Source organism: Rhinolophus sinicus, linkage group LG05, assembly GCF_036562045.2.
Source record: "Rhinolophus sinicus isolate RSC01 linkage group LG05, ASM3656204v1, whole genome shotgun sequence".
Classification (NCBI taxonomy): Eukaryota; Metazoa; Chordata; class Mammalia; order Chiroptera; family Rhinolophidae; genus Rhinolophus; species Rhinolophus sinicus.
This window is the reverse complement of record NC_133755.1, coordinates 18,254,043-18,269,434: the sequence shown is the minus strand read 5'-3', so window position 1 is coordinate 18,269,434 and position 15,392 is coordinate 18,254,043. Positions and strand designations below refer to the sequence as shown.

Sequence of the window (15,392 nt, the reverse complement as noted above, 5' to 3'; positions counted from 1 at the left end):
TTTTAACATTAATATGCATCCCATAAAAAACTGGGAAAAGGAAAACAATTGAGAAACATGTGATATTTGGTTGGCTGATGCCTTATAAAAGTCCAGTTCGTGCTCCAAGAAAAAGAGTGAGGAGGATATCTATTACCTATTCCTAGACGTGCCTTCTGGACTCACTCCTGCCAAGTTACTCATTCTCCCACACAACACTTTCCATACTAATTTTGACCCTTAAGAATCAAAAAGAAGTCTTGCCTTCTTTGCACCCAAATGCCAAAATGGAATCTTTTAGTATTTCACCTTTCTAAAGGGAATGTTTGAAAACAGGCCTCTCTGGCTGTGACATCCGCGAGTTTCTGAGGCCTCGGGGGCCGGAGGCAGCAATCCCAGCCCCTCACAGCACGGCTGTACTCCTACGGTGCAATCTGGCAATGGCCAGGGACCAAGTCTGTAAAGCTGTTTTATGGTATTTAACATATGGTCATAAATTGCTCAGTGCTCTAAAGAGGGGCTAAATTTGCCACCCCTATTGATGAGAAATGTTCTTATTTATTTAAATTTAGTGGCAAATTGGCACTTCTCCAGATGGAGAGGTTTAGGCAGAAGCACAAAGGAAGAACTAACGAGAGACGGATTGTAACTTTTCAGTAAGCTGAATGCAACCACATCCTCTTAGGCTTACAGCACCATTATCAAACAGGGTCACCATATAGAATGACACTAATATGAAAAGATTCTAATTTCTAAAGCCCAAAGATGGGGAAACAAATTGTATTCAGATTGCGTAAGAACATTTTTTTAAAAATCCTTTCTCTTAATCTTGAAGCTAACGCTATTCCCATTCATCTCTCCATTCCCTTGTCCCTTCATTCCTTCCACAAGTTAGATGTATCTGGTCTTCATCTGAAATCCTGTATCTACAAAACTCCCTGGGACTTCCTAAATCCTCTACATCCACTCTTCTATTTTGCTATATTTTTGGTTAAGTTATTTTTTAATGGCTCTAACGCCCCATCACTAAACACATGATTCTACTAAAACATTTTGTTCTCTTCCTTTTACAACCTAGGCCTGTAGCCAAAGGCAAAAAAAAAAATGAAGTTTTTTGTTTTGGTTTGGCTTTTGGTGGGGTTGTTACTAATGCTATTGGTGTGAAGGATAAAGCCACTGCTGGTTTTCTTTTTTAATATGCTGACACAGAACTGGCTGACGACCCAAAAGATGATTATCTTGCCTGACTCTGGAAATGTGAAGAAGGATTTCAATAAGTTAGAGGTGTCAGAGCAGCCTGGGAACAGTATTAAAAGCACTATTCTATGAAGAATTAGTAGGCTGGTTATGTCACTTTTTCATTTCAATAGAAACAAAGAGTCACATCTGCGACATAAATAAGTACATATAAAAAGACAGCTTTATTAAAAATCAATATATACAAGTTAATACAAATTATGTCATATACTAGAAATTAAGACATGGTTCATATCTTTTGGGAGACTTAAAATATGAAATCCCGATTATTTACCCTAATGATCCAGTGAAAATGAATGGAGATTAACTATCAGGCAATGCCACAGAAAGCCTGCTATCCAACCTGAAGTGATCTGGATGGAGTACCATGCCTTCTGCAACGGCCAGATAATGTCCCAAAAGGTCTCATGCCAACTTCTGTCTGAAATATCCTATAGCTGAGGGCAATTCAATGTTCTTAAGAGCCAAAATAATAAGGAAAAGCAGCTAGGTTAAAACAGAAGCACATCTGGGCCCTCCACACACTTCCATTAATGGCCTACTATCCTAATTAAGCACCCTTCATTCTTAGTCAGACCAGAATTTAAAAACCTCTGCTTTACCTCCTCTGAAAAAGCATGAGTCCTGCATTTCTGATCTGAAGACACTATTGGCCAGTGCCATAATCTTGCAAAAAAAGAAAGGAGGAACCACCCTGAAAAACAATGATAATTAATAGAAATGTAGGCATTTATTGACAACTTTGTACCCTCACAAGATGCTATACATTTACTAAAACAGCCCATATCTTAGGCCATAAAACAAATCCCAATAAATTTAAAAGGATGTAAGTTACACAAAGTATGTTCTTGGACCATAATGAAATTAAATTCAAAATTGACAAAAGAAAGATTACTAAAAAATCCTGAAAATTCTGGAAACTAAATAACAAATCTCCAAATAACTCATGGATCAAAAAAGAAATCAAAAGGGAAATTAGAAATTTGATGAATTACAATGAAATTACAACGTATCCAGACCGGAGGGATATAGCTAAAGCAGTAGTTAGAAATTTATAGCATTAAACACTTATATTGGAAAAGAAGAAAGATCTCAAATCAATGTCCTCAACTTCCACCTTAACAAACTGGAAAAAGAAGAGCAAGTAAACCCAAAGTAAGAGAAGAGCAGAATGGAAATCAATGAAATAGGAAACAGAAGTACAACAGAGAAGACGGGTGAGACCAAAAGCTGGTTCTCTAGGATGAGTCAAACTGAAAATTAGCCAGACTGGTAAATTTTTTAAAAAGAGAGAAAAAACAAATTACTAATATCAGGAAAAACAGAGGTGAATCATTATTGATTTTACATATATTTTTTTTAAAAAAAAAGAAAGAATATTATAAAAAACTTTATGCCAATATATTCGGCAACTTAAAGGGAATGGACAAATTCCATTAAAGATATGAACTACCAATACTCAATCAAGATAAAGTAGATAACCTGATTAATTCTACATCTACTGAGGAAATTGAATGTGTACAACGTGTGATCAAAAAATATGGTAAATGTTTAAATTTTTTCAAAAACTTATTACAGTAAAAGACACATTGCCATTAATACCCCTCAGAAAACTCCCTCTTGCTTCAAACACACTTATCCCATCATTCTTGCCACTTTCTGAAGCAATTCTGGCAGTCCTCTTTCATGAATGTCTTTAGTTGCACTGTTCTGGCTGCCTCGATGTCTTGAATAGATTCAAAATATTTACCTTTCATGGTCATTTTGACTATGGGGAAAAGCCAGAAGTCGCACGGTGCCAAATCCAGTGAATAAGGTGGATGAGGATACACCGTAATGTTTTTATTTGACAGAACTTGCCATATACCAGATGTGATGTGTGACATGGAGCACTGTCATGATGGAGGATGAAACTGTTTGACCATTTCATGTTAATGCATTATTCATGATCCATGATTTACAACATATTTTAAAACACACCTTCTCTCAACTGTAGCTCACACCCGACTAACTGCACCGAACAAGATGAAACTTGTCACACACTGTTACTAAGGTTTGACGCACCGCTTCCCACATTGAAGATCCCTGCCCTTCCATTGAATGGCACTCGTCAGCAGCATTCACCATATGTTTTGATCACAACAGAAAGGCTCTGTGTCACACATCACATCTGGTAGGCAACTTCTATCAAATAAAAATATTACAGTGTGCCCTCATCCACCTTATTCACTGGATTTAGTACCATGTGACTTCTGGCTCTTCCCCAAAGTCAAATGACCATGAAAGGTAAACATTTTGAATCGATTCAAGACATAGAGGCAGCCACGACAGAGCAACTGAACATACTCATGAAAGAGGACTTCCAAAACTGCTTCAGAAAGTGGCAAGAACAATGGGATAAGTGTGTTCGAAGTGAGAAGGAGTCTTTTGAGGGGGATTAATGGCAATGTGTCTTTTAGTGTAAAAAAAAATGTTTTTATTTAAACATTCACTGTATTGTTTCATCACACCTCATACTTTAAAACCTTCCCACAAAGAAAACACCAGGTCCAGATGGTTTCACTAGCAAATTGCACCAAATATTTAAGGAAGAAATAATATGAATTCCTTACAAACCATTCAGAAAAAAATGAAGAAAAGGATTTTGGTCACAACTCATTCTATTCTCTTAAGTCGGCTTTGCTATGATGCCAAAACCAGTAAAAAGCATTAAATGAAAACTACAAACCAGCATCATACATGAACATAAATGCAAAATTCTAAACAAAGTTTTAGAAAATTGAATCCACTAATATATAAAAAGGCTAGTATGTCATGACCAACTGAAATTTACTATATTAGAGATGCAAGGTAAACTGGATATTCAAAAATCAATCAAAAAATTCACCATATTAGTAACATTAAAAAAAAGTACAATCATCTCAATAGATGAAGAAATGTATTTGCCAAAAACCAATATACATTCCTGATTTTAAAACAAAAGAAACACCTCTCAACTAACTAGGAATAAAAAGAAACTTCTTCAAACTGATAAAGGGCATCAGTGAAAAATACACAGCCAACATTATACATAATAGTCAAAGATGAAATGCTTTTCCCCTAAAACCTGGAACAAGGCAAGAACGATTGCTCCCAACACTTGTATTCAACAAGTGTTGAATACAAGTGGAGATTCCAGTCAGTGCATGAAGTAGGAGATTCTAATCAGTGCATGAAGGCAAGAAAAATAAAAGGCATTCAGATTGGACAGGAAAAAATACAACTGTCATTTTTCACCACTGGCAATTTTCTATGTAGAAAATCCTGTAGAATTTACATACAGGGTACTATAACTCATACATTAGCTTACTAAGATTGCGGGATCCAAGATCAATAGATAAAAGACTCAGTTGTACGTCTATATACCAGCAATGAGCAATCAGAAACAAACTTAAAAACACAATTCACAAGAGCATCAAAATAAACATGACAAAATAAGTGCAAGACCTATACATGGAATACTGGAAAACATGGAAAACTAAAAAACTGATAAGCTGATTCCAAACTTTATACAGAAATGCAAAAGAACCTAGAATTTCCAAATTTCATTAAAAAGAGAGAAAGAGAGAACAAAATTGGAGTATTTATACTACTTAAATTAAAAATTTATTATAAAACTATAGTAATCAAAATAGTGTGGTATCAGCATAAAGGTAGTCACATAAGTCAACAGAACAGACTACAAAGTCCAGTAAGAGCCTCACACATATATGGACAATTAATTTTTGACAAAGGTGCAAAGGCAATAATAATACTACAACAATTGGGTATCTATATACAAAAAAAAGAAAAGAAAAAGGGAAATTCCGCACCTTGAACCATATACAAAAATTAACTCAAAATAGATCACAGATATAAGTGTAAGACCTAATACTATGAAAACTTTAGAACATAAAAATCCTTGTTTCTTGGGTTAGGCAAAGTTACATAAATATTACATCCAAAAGCATGATCAAACAAACAAAACAAGGTAAACTGAATATCGGTAAAATTTCTGAGTTGGTAAGACGATGAAATGACAAGCACAGGGAGAAAATATCTGTAAATAAATACATCTAATGAAGGACTTGTTTCTAAAGCATATGACGAATTTTCAAAACTCAATTATAAGGAAAAAATCCAGTTTAAAAAAATATGGGTGAAAGATTTAAACAGACATTTTACTAAAGACAAAGTACTACAGCTTTATAATATATAAAGAAATAAAATGTTTGACAAAAATAGCACAAAGGATAACTGGGATGTGGAGTTGGAAAGAGAATTATATACTATTGTTAGGTTCTTACATTGTAAATGAGGAGTTATAATATATTTTTAATAGTAGAATGTGAAAAGTTAAAGATGCATATTCTAAACACTAGAACAGCCATGGAAAAGATTAATAAAATTGTTAATCCTCTAGCTAGACTAATCAAGAAAAGCAGAGAAAAAGACTGACACAACTTATCAATGTCAGGAAAGAAAACGGGAACATTAGTACAGATCATACAGACAGTAGAAAGATTAATAAAAGGACATTATGAATAACATTATGTCAATACATTCAACAACTTGGATGAAATGGACAAATTCCTTTAAAGACAAGACTAACACAGTACACTCAAAAATAATTAAATAACTTGTTATTCCTATATCTGTTAAATTGCATTTGTAGTTAAAAACCCTCCCACACACAGCCCTAGATGGCTTAAGTAGTGAATTCTATCAAATATTTAAAGATTAAATAAAATCAATGCTTCACAAACTCAGAAAACAGAAGAGGATTGAACATTTTCCAACACATTTTATGAAGCCAGCATTATCCTGATACCAAAACCAAGAAAAGAACTACAAGAAAAGTACAGAATTACAGCATCAAATATAAATGCAAACATCCTTAAAGGAATATAAATTAATCAAATCTAGCAATCTATGAAAAGGATAACACACAATGATCAAATGGGATTAATCCGAAGAATGCAATATTAGCTCAACATTTTAAAATCAGTTTACTTATCATATTAACAGAAAAAAAGAGAGAAGCCATGTGATCATCCCAATAGACAGAGAAAGAAACATTTAACATATTAATATTTTTTTCATTATAAAAACTCTCAGCCAATTAAAATAGACGGGACTTTCTCACACTGATAAAGGACACCTACAATTGACAATTATATTAGGTTGCTGCAAAAGTAATTGAGGTTTTTGCAATTATTTAACCTTTTAAGCCACAATTACTTTTGCACCAACCTAATATTTAATGATGAAACACTAAACACCTTCCCGTTAGGATGGGAAATAAGGCAAGGAGGTCTGATTTCATCACTTCTACTCAACACTGCTGCAGGGGCTATTCAGTGCAATAAAGCACGAATAAGAAACATGAATCATACAGACGGCAAAGAAAGAAGCAAAATTTTCTTTTAGCAAACGAAGTGCTTGTTTTGAAGAAAATACCTAAGTAATCTACAAAAAAGTTACTAGAACTAATAAGTGGATAGCATATAACGTCAATATTACCAAAATCAATTATATTTCAATAGATTAGCAACAGAGAGTTAGGAAAAGAAAGTTCAACAAAATACATTCATACTATAAATTAGCATAAAAAATATGAAATATCCAGAGGTAAATTTAACAAAATTGGTGCCTATTCACTAAAAACTGTAAAATATTGAAAGAAATTAAAGAAGACCTAAATGAATGAAGGGGTTATCATTTTCATCTACTGGAAGACTCGAAGTTATTAAGATGTTAATTCTCCACAAATTGACCTCCAGACTCAATACAATCCCAGCAGGATTTTTATAGACATTTGCCAAGCTGATTCTAAAATTTCTATGGAAATATGAAAAACCTAGACTAGCCAAAACAAGTTTCAAAAAGAATTTGTTGGATTTAACACTACCTGATTTAAAGATTTACTACGAGTATAACGCTGTAATAAAGGCAGTGTTGTATTCATGTAAAAATAGACATTATCAGTGGAATACAATGTAAAATCTAGGAAATGGTTAATTACCCACACTTAAATGGTTAATTTAATCTATATATGGTCAAAGTTAACTCAAAATGGATCACAAATCAACATGGCAAAGCTAAAAATATAAAACTTCTAAGAAAAAATCTTTAAGATCTTCAAGTAGTCAAAGATTTCTTAAACAAGAAGCCAAATACATAAACAATAAAAGAAAAATTATTAAATTGGACTTCATCAATATTAAAAACTTCTGCTCTTGGAAAGATACCATTAAGAAAACAAAGAGGGAAGCCACAGACTGGAAGAAAATATTGACAAACTGACAACTTCTTTCTATGCTATATAAAGAACACTTATAACTCAACAAAAAGACTAACAATCCAATCAAAACACTGAGCAAAAGATTTGAACAGATACTTCACAACAAAAGATACACTAATAGCCAATAAACACATAAAAATGAAAGTTAGAACCACAATGAGCTATTATACGACGACACATCCACTGGAATGGATATAATTTAAAAGACCAATAACACCAAATGTTGGCAAGAATACATAATAACTAGACCGCTCAGAAATTGCTAGTAGAAATATAAACTAGTACAACCACTTTGGAAAACACGTTAACAATTACATACTTGTAAAGTTAAACATAACACAGCTATACTACTCTTAGGTATTTACTCAAGAAAATTAAAACATATCTTCTCAAAAATACATGTACAAAAATGTCATGGCAGTTTTATTTAAATAGCCAAAAACTGGAAACAACTCAAATGTCCTTTAACAGACGAATGAATTAAAAAACCGTGGTCTACCAATACAATGTTATACCAGTCAGCAATAAAAGGAACAAATTATTGATATAAGGAATAATATGGATGAATCTCAAAAACATGCTGGATGAAAGAAGCCATACACCAAAACGACAGAGTATATGGTTCCCTTAATATGAAAGTCTAAAACAGGAAAAACTGTTTAATAATTTCAGAGAGAAGATAAGTTTCAGGGTTTGGGGGGATGGTGGTAGAAAGGACTGACTTGTGGAGGGAAGGAAATGTTCTACATTTTGGGGGAATGAAAATGTTCTATATTTTGACTGTGGTGTAATTACATAGGTGTTTACAACTGCCAAAATGTATGTAACTGTACACATTTTAAAACTGGTTAATTTTATTGTATGTAAATTATACCTCAATAAAGTTAATATAAAAAGCAGGATATAAATTTATATCTCAGTTACTGTGTGATTAAATGAGATCATGTATAAAATAAACCTAACTCTATAAAATAAATGCTCAGTAAATTGGTAATTATCAGTCATTTTAAATAAATTATAATCAGCATCAAAGCAAGATTTTATATATACGTACATATATAACTATAACTAAGCTGACTTTACAAATTTAAGTCAATAATATTAATTGCTATTTTTTTCTAACATTCCATGAATTCCAAGAAAATAAAATATTCTGAAATACTAGGACAAAGGACTCCTCGAAATCTAAGGGAAAGACAATGTCTAATCCACAAAATTAGCACTTCTTACTTGCCTTTCAATGAGCATTTTTAGAACATTCACTAAATCAAAGGTGACCTGCCTCCCTAATTAGCCTCTAAAAATACTTTGAGTGCTAGATAATAATCTTTAAGTAAATGAATCCTTTGAAAAGATAAAAATAAAGTAAAATTAACTATGCTACTAAGGAAAAACTACAATGCCTCTCAGCGTGATGAAAATACTTAATCCGTCCATATAGTGTCCAACTTTTTACTTAGCTCAACTGTTACAAGTCATAGTACAAATGGTCAAGCCCTCCTTTCCTTGCAGGTGACCTTGGAGACTAGAGGAGTGTGGGCCAAGGAGCCTCCTGGAGAGCACGTCCATTAGAGCGGCAAATTTGAGTGCAAATGAAGAACCAAGTATGTCACAAAACGGTCAGGCTATTTCAGTGTTTCCTTGGTCCATCCTACTGAAGCCAAAACAGAATGAACAAAAGCAGAAACAGAAAAGGCAGGGTATTTGAAAAGTAAGATGAGCAAATCACTTGTGCAGGTTTTTTATTTGGATTATTGTCAGTCACTAAATTACGAAAAGGAAGAGAAAAAGGGTTAAAGCAGAACAATTACTCGGTTAACATTTGCCAAACAAATTATTTATTTTAAACAATACAAGAAATTTTTCACAAAATAACACTGTCATCCCAACAAAATCGCCAACAGCTATAGCCACAGCAACCGGCTTTTGGACCTATTGCCCAAAGTTCAAAATATAAGGGATAATAATAAACAAAAAAAAATGCAAAAATTCTTAGATAAGAGTAACTCAACTGAACTTTAATATCTCTTTCAGCTGGTGCAACAAACGTCATACCACCACTGTGACCTTCAGGAGCTGCCAGTTTGGTGTTGAGAGTATTTGACAACCATCAGTGCCAAGCCCTTGAATGTCTCTACACAGAGCCGCACAAGTAAGTTTTTAGGGGACAAAGAACAGGGAAAAAAGAGCATTTTGAGTTTACGGTGGTGATTGGCTAAGACAAAGGAATACGTAACAGACCTGCGATGCCAGGAACAGTGTGTGAACGCACACATGCACACACACAGCAGCCAAAACACTTGAGATAGGATCAGAAACGAAGTTGCTTTCAAGATTCAGTAAAGCTTCAGTAAATAAGTTCTGGAACTCTATTTGCAATGTGTCTATAAAAATCTTTGTATGTTTGACCACTGTTAATTAAATGGTGCATCCCATTTAAATAACAGTTCTGAGCTTAGTTTCATTTTGTTGTAATCATTCTCCAAAAATAAAAATTTAAATTTAGTGATGTATTATATCAAAGCCTTGGAAATGAACACACACACACACTGCTCCTCTGAGAACATGGAAGAGAATGTTATCCAAATCATAATCTTTTTTTTTTTTCCAGTTTTTCCTCTGAACGCAGGCTTTTCTTCTACAAAAGTCAACTTCAAAATCTTTGGAGATAATTTTTTGGCATGACTTCTTCACTCGTTCACAAATGGCTTTGAAATAGTCATCATTCCTCTCAGATGATAAACAATGGTATTGCTTCTATTGTTAAAGTAGAAAATGTCTATAGTATTATTTGGAAGCTCTTTAGAAGGAATTCCTGAGACAGTATCACATAAATACCTCTCTGGCTGCCGAAGCCCATGCTAACCTTGGGCTAAACTGGCCTCTAATAACCAGGCTGATAAAACATGACCCAGGACTCTTGGCCATATGACTGGATCACAAGTGGGCACCCAGCCCAAACTGCCAATCAGACCCTCTCTCCCAGGAACTGAGATTCCAAGACTATAGGCAGTTTCTGGGGGCCTTGAACTGAGTCACCACTTGAGGGGCTCAGGAAGCCATTTCAACTCTATGTGAGGAGAAACAGAGAAATCTGGGGGGGGGGAGAATAAAGTGGATATAATGACAAAAGACTATGTTGCAGGAGAAAGCCACAAACAAGGACACAGAGGCTGACTGGCTACTGTGGTGTCTTCCATCTTTGCAGTCCCTGGTCCCAGTGCCTATGAGTGGCTGTACTTCCCATCCTTGGGAACCATGGAATTCACTTAATTTCTTATAAAGACAAACAAACTCTTTAATTTATGTTTGTGCCAATGGGTTTCTTATAACCAAACAGTCCTTGATTAAAGTAAATTGTTAGTATGAAAAACAGAAATTTTAATAAAAGATCATTTCAAATCTGAAACCAACGTTAGCAAACCATTTGATTTACCAGCCACAGACTTGGTTAATATAATTTAGAATATTTCAATGATATCTCTTTATAGTAACTTAAATAGTGCTATTCAATGAACCTGTGAAATTAAGACTTCAGAATTCTGTCACTTTCTTATCAAACTTCATCATTGCCAGATCCAAAGAATGAACACGGTTCATTCATTCCACAAACACTCAGTGAGCCCCTCTAAATGTCAGGCAATACACTAGAGATTGGAAATAAAATAATGAGCAAAAGAGTCTATTTCCTGCCCTAAATAAATAAGGTGTACACACACACACACACACACACACACACACACAAAACACACAATAATTTCTTCAAGAATTAAGTGCTATAGATCGTGACTAGGGTGGCTATTTTTAAAAATATGCATTTATATGAGGCTCATTGATGTTCCTCTGTGAATTTTGCTATTAACTGGTAAACTTTTACTCATTTTAGTGGCACCATCCAAGACCTTAACATGTATTTTACTTAAATCAACCTTGATCATTGAAGATTCACTTTTCCAATCCTCTTTAAGTTAGTACAGTTCTCTCTTCTACAATCATGAAATTCAAGGACTTCTCTTTAATTCAGATATCCTTTGATATTTTCCATAAGAATCTTATACAAATTGGCAACTCTTCCATTGCCCCAACACTGAAGAGTTGTCTCTTCACATTAAAAGAGCTGAGGAAACAATGTCATTCCTAATGTACCGTAATCTGGTCTTTTTCATTTCAATTATTTAATTTGGAATCAATTCTTGTAGGAATCAATTCATAAATTCATGGGTAGAAATATGCCCTCTCCTTTGTCTTTCATTCTCATTAGCTGCACAAAATTTCCTTTATTCACAGATGAAACATTTATAGAACTGTTTTCCAATATATAAAGTATTCTGAAATATAAAATTTAGTTCCATGCTATTTTCATTAATCTGCTGTGGGAAGGCAGAGTAAAGTTTATAAAGACAAAATTGATATAGACTCCAAATCCGCAAAGTACTATATGTCTTTCCTGCTTTCTGAATTGTTAAGAGCAATGTTCCAATTATAAATTTCTTGTACAATAAATAACTTCTAAAAATTGAATTTCTGTTGGCAAAAGACTGATACAAGTAACAGAATGTCATTCTTTAAAACACTATAGTTCAACTGACAAAAATCTGAACACTAAGATTCATTAATTCATATATGCATTCATTTCATTCCTTCAACAAATATTGAATTGAATATCTTTACTGTGCTAGAGACTGAAGATATAATTTAATAAACAAAACAGTCTCCATCTCTAACTTCACTGGGCTTAAAGTTACAAAATAAAATTACTATAAGCTCCAAATAGTTTGATTCAGCCTTGGTTAAAATTATAGTTTAAACCACACACCATAAGTTTTTAGTGGGATTTAATGAGAAACTTTAGATAAAGTTGTTTACTATAATCAATGAAAGACCACCCTCCCTTTAAACGATAGTGAAGAAACAGAAAATAAAAACCCTAAACAACAAGAAAGTGAAGAGGAAGAAGAGAGAGTAGCAATCAATAGATGAGACATTTCAACCAATTCCTAGAAGGCAGAATGCAGATACAAGAGTAGCACTTAATGAGAAAGCTCTGGCTACCGTAATGTGAGGAAGAGGCTACGGATGAGGAGGAAGCCATCTGTCCTGGGAAAGCCACAAAAATTTGGGAGTCATCCGGTGTAAGGAGAGGCAAAATTAGACATGGGCTAAGAACAGGGAGATTTATAACTAAAAGCTCCACAGGGAATAATCTATGTACTGTCAATACAAGATACATCGAAACCTGTAGAAAATTTTATGAGAATTCATTTGAGCCAAACTGACGACATACACATATGCTGAGGAGCAAGAGCTGAAATGCTCCCGCAGAATAACAGTTTTGCAGCTTCTTTTATGCATTTGAAATTAAGGTGGGGACATAAGGAAGATTAGAGAAAGCAAGGTGGGGACTGAATTACAAGATAGTTAACAAGATTACATACTCTCTTGAGGTATTTCAAAGGTGTGTTGACCTAGATTGAAAGAACTATGGACAGGCCTGGCTTATAACCTTTCACTAAAGAAGCTGTATGCCTGGAGCATGACCACCCACCGTGACCTGCCCAGTTAGGCGTTTATGATGATAAGCCTGTGGGGTTACTTTCCGCAGAACCTGTTTTTCATCCACAGTACCCACTCCCCCACAAAATGGCATGGTGTACATCCCCAGGGGAAAAACCGAGGGGCTAAGCGTGGTGTTCTCTAAAGAAATAGAAGAAACTATTTGGGGGAGAGTTACAACAGTTACCTCTAAAGTATGACACATAGGGGCTCCTCATAGTAACAGCTGGCCCACCATTACCTACCCTCTCAGTAAGCCTGGCCTATACAGAAGCCCCAGTCACAGTTTTATCGCCTGTCTTAACTATAAATAGACAGCCAAAAACTACCTTTTATTTGAAGAAAGACTATAGAATAATGGGGGGGGGGGGGGGGATGATAAACAAACAAAAATATCATCCCTAGGGGAAATTAAAATAATTCAGAAAATGAGAAAACTTAAAAAAAAACTCTATATCCTTTGAAAACTTTTAAGATACTGTATTCATAAAATAAGGACAAGATGTCATGAAAGAGAAACAGAGCACAAGAGCAGGAAAAAGCTCTTAGAAATTAAGATACCTAATTATGACCAGGGTAATAAAAAGTTATCAAAAGGGTTACAGGAAAAGTGGGAGGGTGGAGGGAGGATCGGAGCAAGTGATTGGAGACTATGTTCCAGCAAGATAAAGGGGCAACCTGTTTACCAAGATATAATTCTAGAAAACATAGAATTTTCAATACATAGATTCTACAAAACAAGGCCAAATCCAAGAGAACAATAAACGTAAATCCCATAGTGATAACTGTCCAGAGCAATCATTCAAGCAATTTACAGACAAAGCACAGAAGACAGAACAGATTTAAAAGAGACAGTAAGTTAAAATCTTGACAATGCAGAAGAAAAAGAATAGAAAACAAAAGTTGGGAGATGAAGGAAGAGGAACGGAAGGAAGCGCAGGGGCTAATATGTCCATCTTACAAAGTGGGGAGCCAAAAGACACTTCTATGGTTAATGGGAAACTAAATAAAAATATACTAAGTGTTTATGGTCACTGCACAGCGACTGTGCTTAAGTAAGAACAGTGCCAACTGTGGGCCAGGCACTTACTAACAACACTTATGGGCTGTTCCCTTAACTGTTAAACACAATGCTTAAAGTGATCCTTAAAAAAAATGTTTTAAAGCTACAGGGTAACCAACACAAGAACAAACAGTGGTGATATAATTAAAGAGGAGGAGAAGAGAAAGATAAAGGGTGCAATGAAAACAGCCTGATGCCTCATATATATATCAGAGCGGAAAGTCAAAAGATAATAATATGTAAAGTTGATAAGTCAAGAAACAGAAGCATAAGCATGTTATTCAGATACATGGATCATCCCCAGAAGAACTAAACACTGAAACAATATCTTAAAAATGTAAGTGGTTCCCTTTGGAAAAAGGTCTAGGATTGGGGAGAAACAGGACAGAGGACTACTGCTTTCATATATAAAAAAATTCTGAACTATTTATATTTTTAACCATGTGAATGATTTACTTTGATCATTTCTTTTAAATTAATTCTTTTTAAAATAGCAATCTAATCTGTCCTACTACCTCAAACAAGTGAAATTTTTTTTGTATTTCAGTGGTTTCCAGAGAATGACCTAATGATACAAGGTTAACAAGTCACCATGTCACAGATTTTTCACTTCATGTTGCATTTGGCAAATTAATATAAAGTAATTCTACAGAAAGTAAGATGTGACCCCCTCCTGGCCTATGATGGTGAAGCACACAGTCCACAGTCTGAAAGGCACTGTTTACTCATCTGTCATAGCTTTAATGTTCTTTATTCTTCTTTTTACAAATAGAGATACTTTAGTACTCTGTCCACCACAAGTATAAGTTCAAGGGAGAAAATTCCTGATGAAATTATTGATACCAAACCACCAAAGCTATCATCATTTGCACATAGGCTAGAGCTTCGGCACTGATAATAATGGCAGACCAAGGCTGACACAACCTAAAGAGAGGCTGTACATGGACTAAGTCCAGAGGGAGGACTTACATACTCTTTACTGAGGTCAAAGCAGCCCCCACACACATTTGGTTTGGCCTGCACAATGTGGGCCCCCAGTTTTTAATTTTGAAAAAGTGGTCAACATCTAAAACTGACAATTCATATAAAAATTCAGATTTCCACCTTCTCTCAGTAAATCAGTAGAGACAGTCCCTTGAGACGGGGTAGGTGTACCCCAATTTGCCACACCCCACCCACTTCCATCATTCATGTTACCAATCTGGCCCTTGTAGCTAT

At 34.7% G+C, this 15,392-nt stretch overlaps 1 protein-coding gene across 1 annotated transcript in view; it reads right to left on the bottom strand.

Moving 5' to 3' along the window:
- BABAM2 (BRISC and BRCA1 A complex member 2) overlaps positions 1-15,392 on the bottom strand; it is a 367,400-nt gene that overhangs the window by 312,696 nt on the left and 39,312 nt on the right. The gene's annotated exons all lie outside the window — the stretch shown is intronic.